Source organism: Epinephelus lanceolatus, chromosome 7 (assembly GCF_041903045.1).
Source record: "Epinephelus lanceolatus isolate andai-2023 chromosome 7, ASM4190304v1, whole genome shotgun sequence".
NCBI classification, from domain to species: domain Eukaryota; kingdom Metazoa; phylum Chordata; class Actinopteri; order Perciformes; family Serranidae; genus Epinephelus; species Epinephelus lanceolatus.
The window spans coordinates 26,956,847-26,973,184 of NC_135740.1; the positions used below are offsets into that span (position 1 = coordinate 26,956,847).

General features: G+C 41.1%; 1 protein-coding gene across 1 annotated transcript in view; it reads left to right on the forward strand.

Moving 5' to 3' along the window:
- Positions 1 to 14,784: 14,784 nt before the first annotated feature.
- Positions 14,785 to 16,338, forward strand: part of mid2 (midline 2) — a 219,630-nt gene continuing 218,076 nt past the window's right edge. The window contains exon 1 of the mRNA XM_033622496.2: positions 14,785 to 15,233. The gene's annotated coding sequence lies outside the window, so the exon portion shown is untranslated. The remainder of the gene's footprint in view (positions 15,234 to 16,338) is intronic.

Here is a 16,338-nt window from a genome sequence, read left to right on the forward strand (position 1 = left end):
CTTTTTCTCAGAGTCAGAAGCAAAAAAAACAAAAGCAAGAAAACACTTATTCGGCGGCTGAAATTACTCATGTTGATTAAATTCCTCCCAGGAGAGAACATCTTGGAGTTTTATTGCGTAAAAAAATGTGTTAATATTTGGCCTTCATGTTGAAATTCAACATTAAAAGCTGAATTTCATGCACACACGTTAACAGAATCAGTGGAGCTTCTTACAGTCTCGTTGTCAGTAAAATAGACACAGCATGAATAGTTTTAGGCTCCTCTATGTGGTGTGTAACAGCAGGCCCTATCAACAGATGTTTTATCAGTTTACATGGTTTCTGAATGCAGTCATTGTTTGCAGAATTGAAGCCACCAAGACACTAACCTAAAATGACCTTTCCTTAATCAGGAAACTCAGCTTCCTCCCATCAGATGGTCTTAACTGTGTTCAATTCTTCCTCTCTGTCTCCCTCGGTTTGTGCTCTGCTGCGGAGCCTTCTGCCTGTCCAAACTTCCTGGCGTTTTCGCCCCTATCTGATTCCATCACACTGAGAGCCAAAGCCTTTAAACCCATTAAATCCTTCCCAATTCAATTTCAGGATGGCGACACTGCCTTGTGGGCCGCTGCCAACCAGGACTCTTGTCGTAGACAGGGCCCCAAGATAATCACAGACCCCTCAAGGTTTAATCTGGCGATGTTTCCTGGACCGGCAGGAGCAGATGCTTGGATATTCCGTTCAGCTCGATTTGTGACACGAGACCACCCCCTCAGGCCTCTGCAGCTGGGAAAAGTTTTATCCTGCCCATGCGAGGCTGCCGTCAGGCACTGTTACGGAGCGAGGACATTTAATCAGCTTGAGAAAGAAATGGGAGCACGTTAGCCTATACCTACTGCGACACCCAGCTGGCTTTCATTCTTCAGATGTAAACGAAACACTCACTGCTTAGTTTGGGAGCTTGGTTTGGAGAGATTTGGCTTCCTGCAATCCTGAAATAAACCGGAACCTACACAAGGATGAAATCCACTGCTGTGGGTAAAACATGCAAGTGTTATAGTGACAGATACAGCACATGAAGGAGATTTGAAAGTAGTCACGCAGAGACGGCAGGCTCAATAATGAAATACCTACATCAGTTGGTTGGTAAATAAACACCACTTCCCGATATGTTTGTCGGGATATGTTTGTCTATAATATAGCAAGACAACTGCAATAAATAATCAGCCCAGTACACATCTATTCTCTTCTGTATACATTGATACACACCCATCGTGTTTACAAGCTTAAATTGAGAACTCCACCACTGCAGCCAAAACATGAGTCATTTTTAGAGAAAACACTCCAAACAGAGAGAAGCTTTCAAATCTCTTATTCAAGGACAAATATTTAGAACTTGTGAGTGATTCTACTACAATACTTTACATTAGTTATAGATGCTGTCACTCCTTATGCCCTCCTTCACGGCTAATGAGTTTTAAAAAAAATCAATTAAGTTCATTATTTCACACTTTTCCATGTTTGCTTCCAGGTTGAGAGAAATAAACGCCTTATCTTCTCAGCACCACGAGCCAGTGGGTTGATCTCTTTCACCAGCTTGTTCCATCCACTCCCACACTCCCGTGCCCTTCATCGCTGATTCCTTTTCTATTTCTTTTCTCTTTTTTCATCCTCGTCTTTTAAAAGTGAGTTTATTTCCCCCAAGCTATTCTAACTATGCCAAGGTGTTTGCAGTGTTAGAGCTCGGTACCTCCTGCTGCGCACTACCTTTATCTACCTCACTTCATATCTCTCTAAATTGTCAGACAAATCCAAATTCCTGTCTGTGCCTTATCAGCTATGTATCAGTATGCAGTAGAATAGTCTACAGAATGCAAGATAACCTTCAGGTGACGAGCCCCCGGGGCTAATCTGATTGTAATCTGTAACTAAACAATTTGTTTTTTTGACTTTGCTGGTTTTTAGATTTTGTGATTTAAAATTCCTTCCAGTAACGCACACAATAAGCCAGGGACACCACATCTGACCCAAATCTGCAACAATTACTGATGATATTTTTAACGCACCTTATGTACCTTGCAAGCACAGGGAGTATAACATCAGATCAGAGATTCATGAAAAGGAGAAGAAACTCAAAATGTAAAAAATGTGTCCACCTCACTTAGGGCTGGGCGATATAACGACTATGTACAATATATCTATATATATTCTAAAGCAAGATTTACAGTAAATTTAGACAGCACCGTCTTTATTGATATGGGGGCAAGTTGCGTTATTTAACACACACCAGCATGCATCTCTCCTCTCTCACACTCTTCATATAGCTCCGCCCCACTCACTCACAAATCAGTCTGTGAGATGAATGACTACTTTTATACTCATGTTATAATTTTGTGTCCTGTGTTGCAAACCTTTAAACCTCTGTAGCTCCAATGCTGTGTGCAAAAACGTTGATGTCCTGCTATTTATTTATATCATATTTCCTGTCTTTGCATTTTATTTTGATCCCAGTCTGTTTTTATAAAAGTATCACCATTCAGCCTGAAAATAGGAAAAGATATGAATTTTTGTTAATATCGCCTCACTTAAGTTTTCACAATAAATGTACATTAAACATAACATTTAATTAAAGGGCCAGTGTGTAAAATGGGTTGAAAACAGTGACATCAGTGGCCAAATTCTAGATTGCAGGGCTCACTCGCTCACCCCTCCCGTCAGGTAAATGACGGCGGCCTCGTAGGGACAAAAAGCCTTGCGCACGACTTTTTCAGGAGTAGGTCTATCTAGCGACGAGGTGAATGTTTATTTAGAAATCTAAGCCATGTTACGATATTGTAATGAATCCCTCATGAGCAGGAGACCAGAGGAGCGTTCGGGAAAAAGGCCCGTTTATTTAAGCACTCCAAAAACTCCGGTAACACTCCAGGGGGTAAAAGACTCTGTCCCAAACTCTGACTCTTCTAGCGTAACACACACACCATACACACATACTCGTTTACCATTCTAAGTGGGGACCCCCCTCCCCTCTCTGCTCAATCTCCAGCCCACACACTGACTGACAGCGTAGCCGGTAAACGGAGCTCAGCTGTTTATTTAGCCTAGCGCTATCTCTGGACTATAGTAGCTGCAATGGACGACTTTGAACGCGATTTTGAAGAGTTTCTTGTAGTGGACACAGACCCAGAGCCATACCTGTTTGAGCCGGAGCACACAGATGAAGAACTCCATGTGTTTGATGCTGAGCGGGTGAGAAGAGAGGCTGAATGCACAGAATGGGATTTGGTGCTACTGCTACCATCGTTGGGGAGATATATCATCAAGAGGAAAAGCGCCGCAGAGAGTGCATCACAAGGAGTGAAGTTGCGTCTTCTTTTCCTCGCAGATGACAGTTCGGGTTCATTCTCTCCTGTTGCGTGGTAAGTGTGGTCCATTTGCAAACTTTATAACTAAAAAAACTTTTCACTACTCTCTATCGACGAACTACTAACACTCTCTGCTGTTTCCTCCTCCTTCTTCCTTCCTTCCGCTGTCTTCGTTGGTTCATTTATACACGCGAAACGCGTTCTCTGGCTGGCTGGATTGTGCGCTCGGTCTGCCGTACATACATGGCGGCGCAAGATGGCGACCTCTCTAAAGGAAGGCCCTTGCTACATATATATATATATATATATATATATATATATATATATATATATATATATATATATATATGTATATGTATATATAAAAGCATAACTATAAGGCTACGAAAACCAAATGAATTTTATTTTATAGCAATTATACATTTGTATAAACATATTAATGGGTAGAAGATTCAGATTGACAATAAACCATGCCAAATATTACACACTGGCCCTTTATAGTGTAGTATATGTGAAACTAATAAATCTGATTCAGCACTTCTTTATGTAAGGCTAACATAGCATAGCATAGCAGTATAAATACCAAGTATAAATACAAAGTGCAGCTCCTTCAGGCTCCAAAATATTTATTAACCCTGTAATACTCTCAGAGACTTTAATCACAAGCCTTTTTTTTTTTTTTTAAACGGCCTTCAGCACTTTTCTGAAACACAGTTACCAAGTGTATTGTATGAACATAGCACTTGAATCTGAACCTTTTCTTTATGTTATAATTAGTTTTTTAGAGCACAAAAAACATATTGAAAGAGCGGTGAGAGGTCAGGTTTGCAAAACTGTGTAGTGCACAATTTTAAAGATTGGTGTTTCTATAACCGTTTCCAAAGCATTCTGAGCTGAAAAGCACTTTGGGTCAAGGTGTGAGTGCTGTATATGATGCATTACCCACAGATTTCATCAGCAAGTCATGGATGACTCCTGATCACCCCGTGGTGTTGTTTAAGTGTTCCTGCTGCTTTAGTTGACCTGCAGAGTTTGACACGTCCCTCTGGTGCAACAAAAACCACCTGAATGCAGACGTCTTCCTGCTTAGGCATCTATTAGCCGATGTTTGCAGGATTTTATTTGTATATATCCTCAGTGACTAAGGGAACTGACTGGACAGTGTACTGAGAGACAGCAGCTGGCAGCTACTTACATCAACGCTGATCCTCAGAAACCCCAGACAGACAGACAGACAGACAGACAGACAACAAACACAGCAAAAATCCTCAGAGCTGCTTAACAAAGGAGTGTTTTTAAAACTTCAGATGCACAGTTGGAGAGAAGAGATTGAGGCACTGAGATATTTACATAAAATATAATATAGAGTATTATGTAGTGCTTGGAAGCATCCACTGAGTATGAATGTTTTTGTTTTAGCCTTTGGGCATACTGAGCTGATTTGAAGTTTTTGTCTCTTTGTTTTATTGATGTTACATGTTAGAAACTGTAAGCTAACCACTATCCTCATTTTAAATAAAAACGTGTTAACAATTTCCAAGATAAGAAAAGACCAACTGATAGAAAAACTAATTTAGTTTTACACAAACTAAAAACAAACAAAAAACATTTCATCAGAGTTGAAGATCACACAATTATGTATTCCTAAAGGTCCAAAAGCTTGCAGTATTCTGCATATACGTGTCCATGCAACATCTTGGAACACACATCTTTTTCTGTTTGTTTTACTTTGAATTTTGTGTAAGTTTGATTTCTTTGAATTGACTTTAAACTTACCCGTACTCCAAACAACTTCAAATGGGTCATTCTCAGTGCCAAAATTTAATTAAGTATCCCATACTGTCCCATCTGCACCCAGCCTCATTAATTATTACTTCTCCCCAGTCTCCGTTATCCCTCTCCAATTAACTATTCATAAGCCTTGTAGTGATTAACAATATGTTTTGGGCTAATCTCTATGTAGATTAAGGGAGCTTTGTAAGAGATAATGCAATTTGCCACTTATCTGCACACATTACTAAATACTCTTCATCAACCTCTGAGGGTTCAGTGTTGGCAAGGGTTGATGTTTTATTTGGACGACAATATCTGTTTTTCTGTTTAGTTTTTGGTTTATAATTAGAAAGATACCGAGGTCCAGATTCACAAACACAACACACTCAGCGTTTGGGATGTATCTTGTTGTACTTGGAATAAGGTTAGTGTAAAAGCCAAATATGTCATTTCACTCAGCAGACATGAATTGGATTTACTATGGGTGCACACTGGGTGGCGCTGTATTGATATTTGGAGCATTAGTGTATAAGGGTAGGCAACGTTGTTGTCGTCAGGTGTTTCACCCCGGAAGAGCAAAAGGTTTTTGACGGCTGTGGCGCGAGACATTGTGCAACGTATTGTGTATTCGGATTGGATGAAAGATGAAGAAATGGACATTTACTCAACCTGTGTTTGGTGGTATGAATAAATACGATAATTGTTTTGCACCCAGAACCTGCAGCTTATTGTCCGAACTCAACACAACCAAGGAAACAGTGGCATTAACCGGCTGGATGAAACATCAGTGTAGTATAGTGCAAGTAATAGGCTTAGCTCCAACAGTTAGTAAGTCTTAAAACAACCCAATCACCAGACTAAATGTTGGCCTTGTACGTTTCTGCAAAATACGGACATGTAATACTTCTGTGTTATTATGTAGCACATATGTTTAAACTTCACATTTCTTTAAGCTTTAACAATGCTGTGGATAATGTGGTTATGTTTATCAAAAAAACAACTTGGTTATGGTTAGAAAAGGTCTTCGGCTAAATTGGTGGCATAATCATCTCTGGAAATGCTGCTGATGTCTCGCTAAGACACTTGTTTTTGGTGGCACACTCATGACTGGAAATGCTGCTGATGTCTCGCTGTGTGTGTCTCAAACAGTGGACTGCAGCTTGGCAAACACATTCTCACTCCGACCTTGTCACTTATCAATGTTTAGTCATGGACTTTCCATGTCCAGATATGAGGTGCCCTGAGTGCATTGATTGTTGACAGTCTGGGCTGCTGTGCCATGTTCTGCCTGTTACATGCATTGTCTCCTTTCAAAATACACTTTCACAGGAATGTTTTTTTCCTCCAACAAGTAATGCACGTGGTTGGGTCTAGGCAACAAACACTCGTGGTTAGGTTTAGGAAAAAAGAACAGGGTTTGGCTTTATAATCCTCCCTACTCAGACTTTCGTCACCTTAACTTTCGTCCTTGTCCCACTGCATTTCCCCTTTACGCCGCCAGACAATATTAAAGGATGGCTTTTTTCGTCAGTGTCTGATGCCGCAAGTCACTGCCCGAGCGCTGGATTTCGACAACTTGAGTGAGACTGGGTTGGCTAGGTAGCTGTCTTGGCTAGACGACACACCACTCACCATCCCCTCCACCTCCCGGTGTCAACGTCAGCTTACAGTGCCCTCCAAAAGTATTGGAACAGTGAGTCCAATTCGTTTACTTTTGCTGTAGGCTGAAAACATTTGGGTTTGACATCAAAAGATGAGTATGAGACAAGAGATCAACATTTCAGCTTTTATTTCCAGGTATTTACATCTGGATCTGATACACAACTTAGAAGATAGCATTATTTGTAATGGAACACAAAATTTTTAGGTGAGCAAAAGTATTGGAACATATAAACTTAAAATAGATTAAAGTGAATGAGACTTAATATTTAGTTGCAAATCCTTTGCTTTCAATAACTGCATCAAGCCTGTGACCCATTGACATCACCAAACTTTTGCATTCTTCTTTTGTGATGCTTTTCCAGGCTTTCACCGCAGCCTCTTTCAGCTGTTGTTTGTTTTGGGGGGTTACTCCCTTCAGTCTCCTCTTCAGCAGGTAAAATGCATGCTCTATTGGGTTTAAGTCTGGAGACTGACTTGGCCAGTCTAAAACCTTCCACTTCTTGCCCCTGATGAACTCCTTTGTTGTTTTGGCAGTGTGTTTTGGGTTGTTATCTTGCTGCATGATGAAGGATCTCCCAATCAGTTTGGTTGCATCTTTCTTTAAATTAGCAGACAAAATGTTTCTGTAGACTTGTGAGTTCATTTTGCTGCTGCCATCATGTGTTACATCATCAATGAAGATGAAAGAGTCCGTCCCAGAAGAAGCCATGCAAGCCCAAGCCATGACATTACCTCCACCGTGTTTCACAGATGAGCTTGTATGTTTGAGATCATGAGCAGATCCTTTCTTTCTCCAAACTTTCATCTTTCCATCACTTTGGAAAAAGTTAATCTTTGTCTCATCAGTCCATAAAACTTTTTCCCAGAATTTCTGAGGCTCATCTCTGTACCTTTTGGCAAATTCCAGCCTGGCCTTCCTATTCTTCTTGCTAATGAGTGGTTTGCATCTTCTGGTGTAGCCTCTGTACTTTTGTTCATGAAGTCTTCTACGAACAGTAGATTGTGATACCTTCACTCCTGCCCTCTGGAGGTTGTTGCTGATGTCACTAACAGTTGTTTTAGGGTCTTTCTTGACAGCTCTCACAATGTTTCTGTCATCAACTGCTGATGTTTTCCTTGGTCTACCTGTTCGATGTCTGTTGCTTAGTACACCAGTGGTTTTTTTCTTCTTCAGGACATTCCAAATGGTTGTACTGGCTATGGCCAATGTTTGTGCAATGGCTCTGATTGATTGTCCATCTTCTCTCAGATTCACAATTGCTTCTTTTTCACCCATAGACAGTTCTCAGTTTTCATGTTGGTTCCACCTCTAAATGCAGTCTGCACAGGCAAAACCTATTGTACCCAATTTGAAACTGAGCTCAGACATTCAGTGCTATTTATTGTTTGAATAATCAATGTAATTGGGAGATACCTGGGCAACAAAACACACCTGTCAGTCACATGTTCCAATACTTTTGCTCTCATGAAAAATGGGTGGGTTCAAACAAAAGTTGCTATCTTCTAAGTTGTGTATCAGATCCAGATGTAAATACCTGGAAATGAAAGCTGAAATGTTGATCTCTTGTCCCATATTCATCTTTTGATGTCAAACCCAAATATTTTCAGTCTACAACAAAAATAAAGGAATTGGCCTCACTGTTCCAATACTTTTGGAGGGCACTGTATATACAGGTTATCAAAGCTATGTCATTTTAGAAATGTTGATACATATGAAACATACAAACGTAGCATATCTATGGTAGAAATGCTCAATACAGAATCAACAGTGTTAGCTAGGTGGAACTGGACAGTGGGCGCTATGCTTCCGCTGTCCTGATTTTAGCAGTAACCGCCGTATGAGCACAATGCAAAGCAGCAGTGATGAGCTGGTACTAGCTTGTACTACAACACACATAGAGGTAACATGACCTCATTCTCTGCTCAGGACACCATTATTCCACCTTATCTTTACAAAGCAAATAGGTGTTTGCTATTACGTTAATGCTTTGAATGTTGCATACTGAAACTTAAAAGCCTCTTCGGTATGTAACTGTTTTTTGTTTTGGCTAGAGGACATTCATTAGGGTAACATCAAATGTTATCCTTTTCTACCTTCACACAAGCAAGATGAAGAAGGACAAGGACATCTCATTTTGAGCTGTCTGAAAGGATGAAAACACCTCTTTGAAGGTCTTTCAACTGCGGAAAATGTGTTGTTGAAGGATGCTTGGATGCTGGTTCACAGGGAGAAAGAGTCGGGTGATATTGTAAGTCAGTGTAACCTCAGAAATGTAGAATGTTTATTCCTCAGAGCACACTTCTACAGTGTCTCGCTTTGTATGAATAAATGCATGAAATTGAAGACAGTAAAAAATAAAACAATCATCAGGTCAGGGGTGGCATCTGCATCTTCCATTGTGTCCTGACATGACCTTAACAGAGATGAAACCTGCCCAGCTAGCAATGACACGTCCCCGAGGGAGCAACCAGTTTTGCAGTCCTCATACGGCGGCGCAAAGATCCACCTGCCACCTTTGATCATCGGTCCTGTGGACACGCCGAACCCTGGGGATCCAGTTTATCAACTTCCTGCATAAACATAAATGCAAGGTGGGAAGGAGCCACTGCTCTCATCATCTGCCTTACCACTGGTCCCATTTCACAGACCATATGCAAATATTCCTATATGCTCTCCGGGCATGCTGAGAGGAAGATTGCTGGCTTTCCCTTTAGCCCCTTTTCAAAGCTGTTTCCCAGTGTGCATCCCTCCACTGGGGATTTCCTTTGTATACCATCTTTCTCCTACGGTGGGCTTCTATAGGCCAAATAGAGATTGATCTTTGAATAGGCCAAGTTGAAAAGGGATGCTGGGAGACAATGGGATGTGAGCTGAACATGGCACATTCACTGTATAACAAAATCCAATCAATAATGATCTGTGTTAAGGAACTGGTGAGTGGCAATACGAGTGGGATGGGAGCGGGTGGATGTGACAGAGGGGGAGACAGACAGAGAGACAAAGACCACCTGTCAGTTTACCCTCCAGCATTAAGTTGTCCTTCTTGTCACCGCTGAATGAGCACCTTGTCACAGAGGAACTAATTAAGATGGCAACTTGTACGATTGTACAGCTCCGCTACTATTTGACATCTGTCCCATTTGCATTTGAGAGCCGTTTGAAGGCGGTAATTCGGCAGACAAATCCTTGTTTCGCAGCAGCACACCCACGTTAGCTTACCTACGGGCTTGGAAAAGACAGCTCCTCTCATCTTCATCTTTAGGACCATAACCTCGTTTCCAAAGTGCTTTGGCGGGAACCGAGTCAAGTGACAGAAAAATTTAAGATGCGCACATTTTCCAGCCCCCTTCTTTTTAACTTCACATGGCACTGTAGAGCTGATCCGTCTGATCAGTGCTGCCTGAAAAAGCAATCACTTTATCCCCATAAAACACCAGCTTGTTATAGAAGGAAATGCATAACATTACTTGTGCGGACTCCAGCTTTCAAGCATCTATTCCAGGCCTGTTGGTCCTGTCAGTTATTATCTTATTACACCACAGGTCCAAGGTTTCCATCACAGGAGCAAGTTGTTTCCATTGTGCATGCAGAGCAGACAGGCAGCAGTAATGATGTGACATTCCCCTGCCTGTATGTGCACATCAGGCTAATGAGCGCACAAGCAATGTTGTTTCCATCCACCCACCTTCAAGATATGACCACAAGTAGCTGAGGAGGTGGATTCAGCCTCAGAGGTCTCAAGTTGTTGCCAGACTTCATTTGCACACGGACAAAATATAAAATTGACATTAATAAGATGGGGAAAACCTTCGAAGATTTTACAGCGAATTTGTTGTTTGTTTGCAAGCTCACAGATACACCAAATGCTGAGCTTGAAAGTTGACATTAAGATCACATTTTAGAGACACCACTTTTGCATGCACTTAAATATTTCATATGACAATGGTCAGGAAATCCTCCAGTTTAACACAGGTCATTAACAAAGCCTGGATCATCTCAGCATCTGCGAACTGACACTGATTTGTTTGACCTTTCCCCAGGTGTAGTGCTGCTGGTATCCCTTCACGCTCTAAACCTATCAGCAGTTGTTTGATATGAGGCACAGTTATTTTATTCACATTAAACTGAATTGTTTAAACTCCAACCTCAATTAAGACTTTAAAAAATGTCGTTTGATGCTTTTGGGGTTGTGTTGTGTTTTGCTTATGGTGCTCTGTTGTGTGCTGGCGTGTGGAGTACGTGAGTGGCTGATGTGCAGTACTGCTATGTGTAGTATGTGCTTTAATGGTTTTACAGTGTATGCTTCATTTCTTCCATACCGTATTGCATCGCATCGTATCGTATCGTATTGCATTGTACAGCATTGTATCATATCACATCGTATTATTTCGTATGTTATATCGTATCGTATTTCATTGCATCGCATCGTATCGTACATCAGCTCCTCTGGAAACATGCCAAGCTTACTTAGAAACCTAAACTTTTCATCCCTATGTCTTTCAACAATGTTTCATGTATCATAATTCTGCATTTAGCAACTTCAGAATGCTAAAAACAAATGTTTAAAAAATATACCTTGCTGTTCATCATATGAGATACTGAACCATCGGAATATGGTCATCTGCTGTGTCAAAAGACATCAGATAGAAGAGTGGAGGCATTTGGGTATCCAGTATTCTCTCACTGACTGCTGCACAGTTTGATTTTTGTATTTAATGAGAACAACACTGTGTGTGAGTTCAAAATGTGCACAGTTACAGTCAAGCTCAACTACAACAGAGTCCAGTGTGGGTTCTACATTTATAGGGTTAGTTGAGCATGCATACTCTTTCACAGCAACACAGTTTATAGATATACTTCAAAGAGTTCAAAGAGCTGTACTGTGTAGAGTTAAACTAGAAATAGATTAACATTACAGTATGAGAATAACAGAAATGCAAACAGAATGCAGGCTCAGTTACATTCCAGTACAGAGCAATTAATGGCTGTGAAATGCTGAAAAACAGGCTCTTTTTTTTACAGAGTGAGCCTGACTGTGTGTTTTGCAATTTTGGGTTGTTTGTAGCTTTAACATTGCTAGGGTAGCAAGTTTCTCTCCATCTGCTGTCCGACAGTGTGTCCACTCTTAGTCAGCCCCAAATATGTCTAATAAGCCCAGTTTAAACCATGGGAATTTCTGCTGACTCATGATTTGCTGCCACAAAGAAAAACAAAGTGGAAAGGAGGCAATGGTATTGGCTCCAATTCATATGTAAAGGACCCCCTATGGTCCAGTATGCAAATTTGTGAACCCAAGGACAGCAAAGGAATGACCTGCCTTACTATGCCTCTGATTGGCCTACCCTGACATTCTCCTAACCCTAACCAATCCCACTCCTTTTGCCTAAACCAAATCAATCCAGCCAACAAAGGCAAGAAGTACTAGCTCATGGAGTCAAAGAGTCTTTGCATTCAATATAGACTGCTCCAGGGATGATGTTTTTCTGTAGGCTACCGGGGAAGTTAGCATCGCACTGGTTCCCTTGTCAAAAAGCCTATAGGATTTTTCCATTGGATATTGGAGTATTGCAGAAAATAAGGCCTGTGGCAAACAAACATGTATGATACTTGTACATCTTGTTAAGAAAAATAACCTTCACAAAGTAACACCACTTCCATGACGTTTGAAGCCTAAAGTAAAAAGCTAACGTTCTACCTACTTATTTTCACAGTAATTAGTAGGACTTATTTAGGACTCATTGCCAGGGGCACTCCATACATGATTAATCTGATGTTTTTCATTTTTGTTCATTTTGACCCCTCTGCATCCTAGAACTGCCCAATGCTATGGTAGCAACTGTAACTAGGCACAGGAGGCCTGTTGTATCTTGGAAAAAGGATAAATACAAAAACAGTGTTTTTGCTTTTCCAGGGCCAAAAACACAAGGGTAGAGATGTTGGAACTGGATTGAACAGTGTGGCAGACCTCACTCACAGCTGAATCCATTGAAGATCAACAAAAAAACCCTTCGCCTGCTCCAAGGTCAGATGCTAACTAATATTAACAGGTTAGCGTGTTAACATGGCAAACGTGGCATAGCAGTTGGAAAAAAGGTTGGAAATTACTTATATGTATGTTTACTTGTGCTTAGCTGGGTGAGTATTTTTAAGCTAGGAAGAATGCTATGTTGGCTCAGTGTAGCACGCTGTCAGTCATGTTGACAAGCAATCAGCTTTACTAGCTTTTGCTGTGTAGGCTGTGTAAATCATAGACTGTATATATAATAATGGACGTAGCTGCCGTGACATCAAGCATTATTTTGTGGACTGCTGTTTTGAAGCCTCAAGTTCAGCATTTCGGCCGTCGCCATCTTGTTTTTTAGGAGCCAGAAATGACCATATTTGGACAACAGAGAAGAGCTTTGGAAAACCATTTTTGTACCAGGCTGTATACATGTTTCTTTCTGCTGGAAAGCTGAGCATTTTAACCTGGATGTTTATGGAGCTAGCTTCAAGTGGCCATTTGATGAACTACAGTTTTTGGCACTTCTGCACTGGCTTCTTCTTTCAGCCTCGTATGTTGCACAAGGTAGAAATGCTATACAATGGAAGTCTGTACTGCAGTTGCTACAGTATATGGGCGAAGCATGCTTGAAGTGGGATGGTTGGAGCTAGATTCATGTGTGATTTTCACGGTTTGTTTTAGTTATGTTTCATGTTGATTGTTAAATGAATTAGTTATTTCATTGCAAGTTAAAAGGCTAGCTTGTAGCACCCTATCAAAGCATGAAATTTAGTTTAGTTAGAAAAAATGGTAATTTATTTATATTTTTTTTTCTTAGCTTTAGGTGTAATCACACCATGTGTTTGGACCTGCAGTTTTATCAACAAAGCTTCTGTGAACTATCAGTTTGAGAGTCAGTCCATCATTCAGCCAAGGATTCAACTTATCATCAGGTGCCCAAAGATAAGGAGCCATGTTGGTGGAAGAACACAAGCTAAAGTTGTTAGGTAAGTGAAAACCTCTTTCTAGCTATCAAAACTGACAACTTCTGTGAGTGTGACTGTGTGACCGAAAAGCAAATTTGCATTTCTAGCTACTCTCAAAAAACATTACTGGAGTTGGACAAGCCACAAAAACATGATTCAAAGTTTTTTCAAACAATGTTTTAATAAAGGCAGAGCTACCCAACACACAATCATAGTAAGCTGGATGCCAGCAATGACTCAGCCCAGCGTTATTCACAGTCATCAAATGATGAGTAAAACTTAAAACTTGGCTTCAAGTCTTGGGTATTACTCCATGACATTTAATATTCATGGCTGAATAAGCAACAATCAAAGCTAAGGTGTGGAAAAAAACATCCTTATAGGCCAGTTTTATCCTCCTGAGACCCTGTGTCCTCATATGAGGACATCACATTTTGGGTTTACTTGACCTTATTCTATTCTACTGAACTTAGACCTGCTGTCCTTGTTCTGGACACTTTTTTGCGCCATCTAGTGGTAGTAAGACCACAATATACTAATCCATCTAAAAACAAGATGGCAGCCATCTCTGCCAAGTCAGCTTCAGCTGATCCTGACACAGAAGTTGGTCCAAAACCTGATCACATTTTGTTTATTGATGATTAATAATGTTTGTAGTGGGTCAAACTGATCCCAAATAGCTAAATAGGACAAACTAAAAATGCATACCAAACACAAGAAGTTATATATTATTATTTTATTTGATTTCACTTTAAAATGTGTTAATATGGTATCAGTCAAAGTGTTATTTAAAATTAAAATAATTTAAAATAACCTGTAACTTTTATCATAATTGATTGAAATATTGGAGGCAATATAATTTTATCACTACTAACAATTAAATCAATTTAATTATGACTTCATTAGGCTGATGGGACAGGTGTATTTTCACACAGGTCTTGCCTTCAGTGCATCCTAAGGTAAAAATGACAGCGACACCGTGAGGCCACAGGGGATGCGAGGGCGGGTGGAGGAGGAGTATGGGTGCGCACAGCTTGGGTTTGTTGCACGGGCACTGGAGCAGCGGTGTAACCGATCCCAGCTGCTGCCGTGGGGGGAATTAGAGCTATTCCCGTCCCCCTCGGGTTGGTCACGTGTCCTTGGGGAGCGTTTAATGTTTGGGGACCACGTCGGGAGGCAGAGAGAGAGAGATAGAGGAAGCGCACCGTTGCGCACAGCCGAGTTGGACAGCAACATCTCAAACACGCGTTAATGATCCGGCGGCAGAAACAAGCAGATCAGTTTTGTTGTGGGGCGTTGTCATAAACACTCCACACTGGTGTGTGTGATCCACAGATCCGTCAGGCACCGACACAGCGTGTGTGATCCCTCAGTCACTGACTCGTCAAAACTTCTGCGCCTTACCAACTGTGATCTTTACTGCGAGCGTCACATTGTTACCAGGCACACTACAAGTCGACATACGGAGCTGTCACGGCGAACCGAGGTAGGCTGTGCTTGTTTGCTGTGGGTTTTCAGGGGATAGACAGAGTAACGTGCACGCTGGCTAAATAAAAACACTGTTAGTTTGTGCGCCGCGCGAGGCTGTTGAATTGACACCGGGTTGCAATATGATAATAAACATTATCAGCTGTTAACGAGCGCATGGAGAGCTTTAACACTTGTACAGAAACAAGCAAGATGAAAACAATAAGTGTGTGACTGATCTGGTGATTTGGAGAACACGACGGGAGCAAAGGTGCCCTCGTAAATCTCGTATGTGGTGCGTCAGCATTACATCATGGACTTAATATTTATGCATTTATTTTTATTTGTAAAAGGGTCCATAAATGCTCAGTGGGAACTGTTAAAGAGTGCTGAAACTACACTCAGTGTGGAGGTAACTGGGTGATGTTGCTGTGAGGGTTACTTTGCTGAGTGAGATATTTTATGGCATCTTAAGCTGCACTGGGTGAAAGTATTTTTATGTTTCCTACAAACATCACTTGCATCATAGTGTAGTAGTACTATAGGATCATAAGGACTGACCTGAGCTGACTCTTAACCACGCCCCTGATGCCAGCCAGAGCAACATACAGTAGTTACTGTAGGTGTTGAGCATCTTCCCTGCTCATGAGGCACATAAAGACATTTGTAACAATCCTCACAGAGACAGTTAGTGTCATCAAAAATATGATTTCATGTTGTTTGTTAGTCTGTGTATGAAAAATAGACTGTCAGTGCTGTAGTGGTACCGATGGCGACACAATGGAGTGAAGCACATCACCGAGAACTCACTAACAAATACAATAGGATCCCTACACAGTCCCCATAGGCGTGTTGCATCATTTTGTGGCTCTGTGTCAGGATGGTTATTGTGGAGACAGTGCTGCAGGTGACAGTGGAGGCACTGTGGCTTCAGAAAAGCACAGTGTAAAATGTCAGCTCCACATCAATAATGCAGGTTACCAAAACAATGGGGTGCAGGAAATTAGGGTCCAGTGTTGGCAGGCGTTGTCCCCTGCCTGTACTTGTCTCCAAATGTGCGTTTGACACTGTTTAAAGAACACCTTTACCTGTTAAAAGTTAACGCAGCACAATCAAACACATAT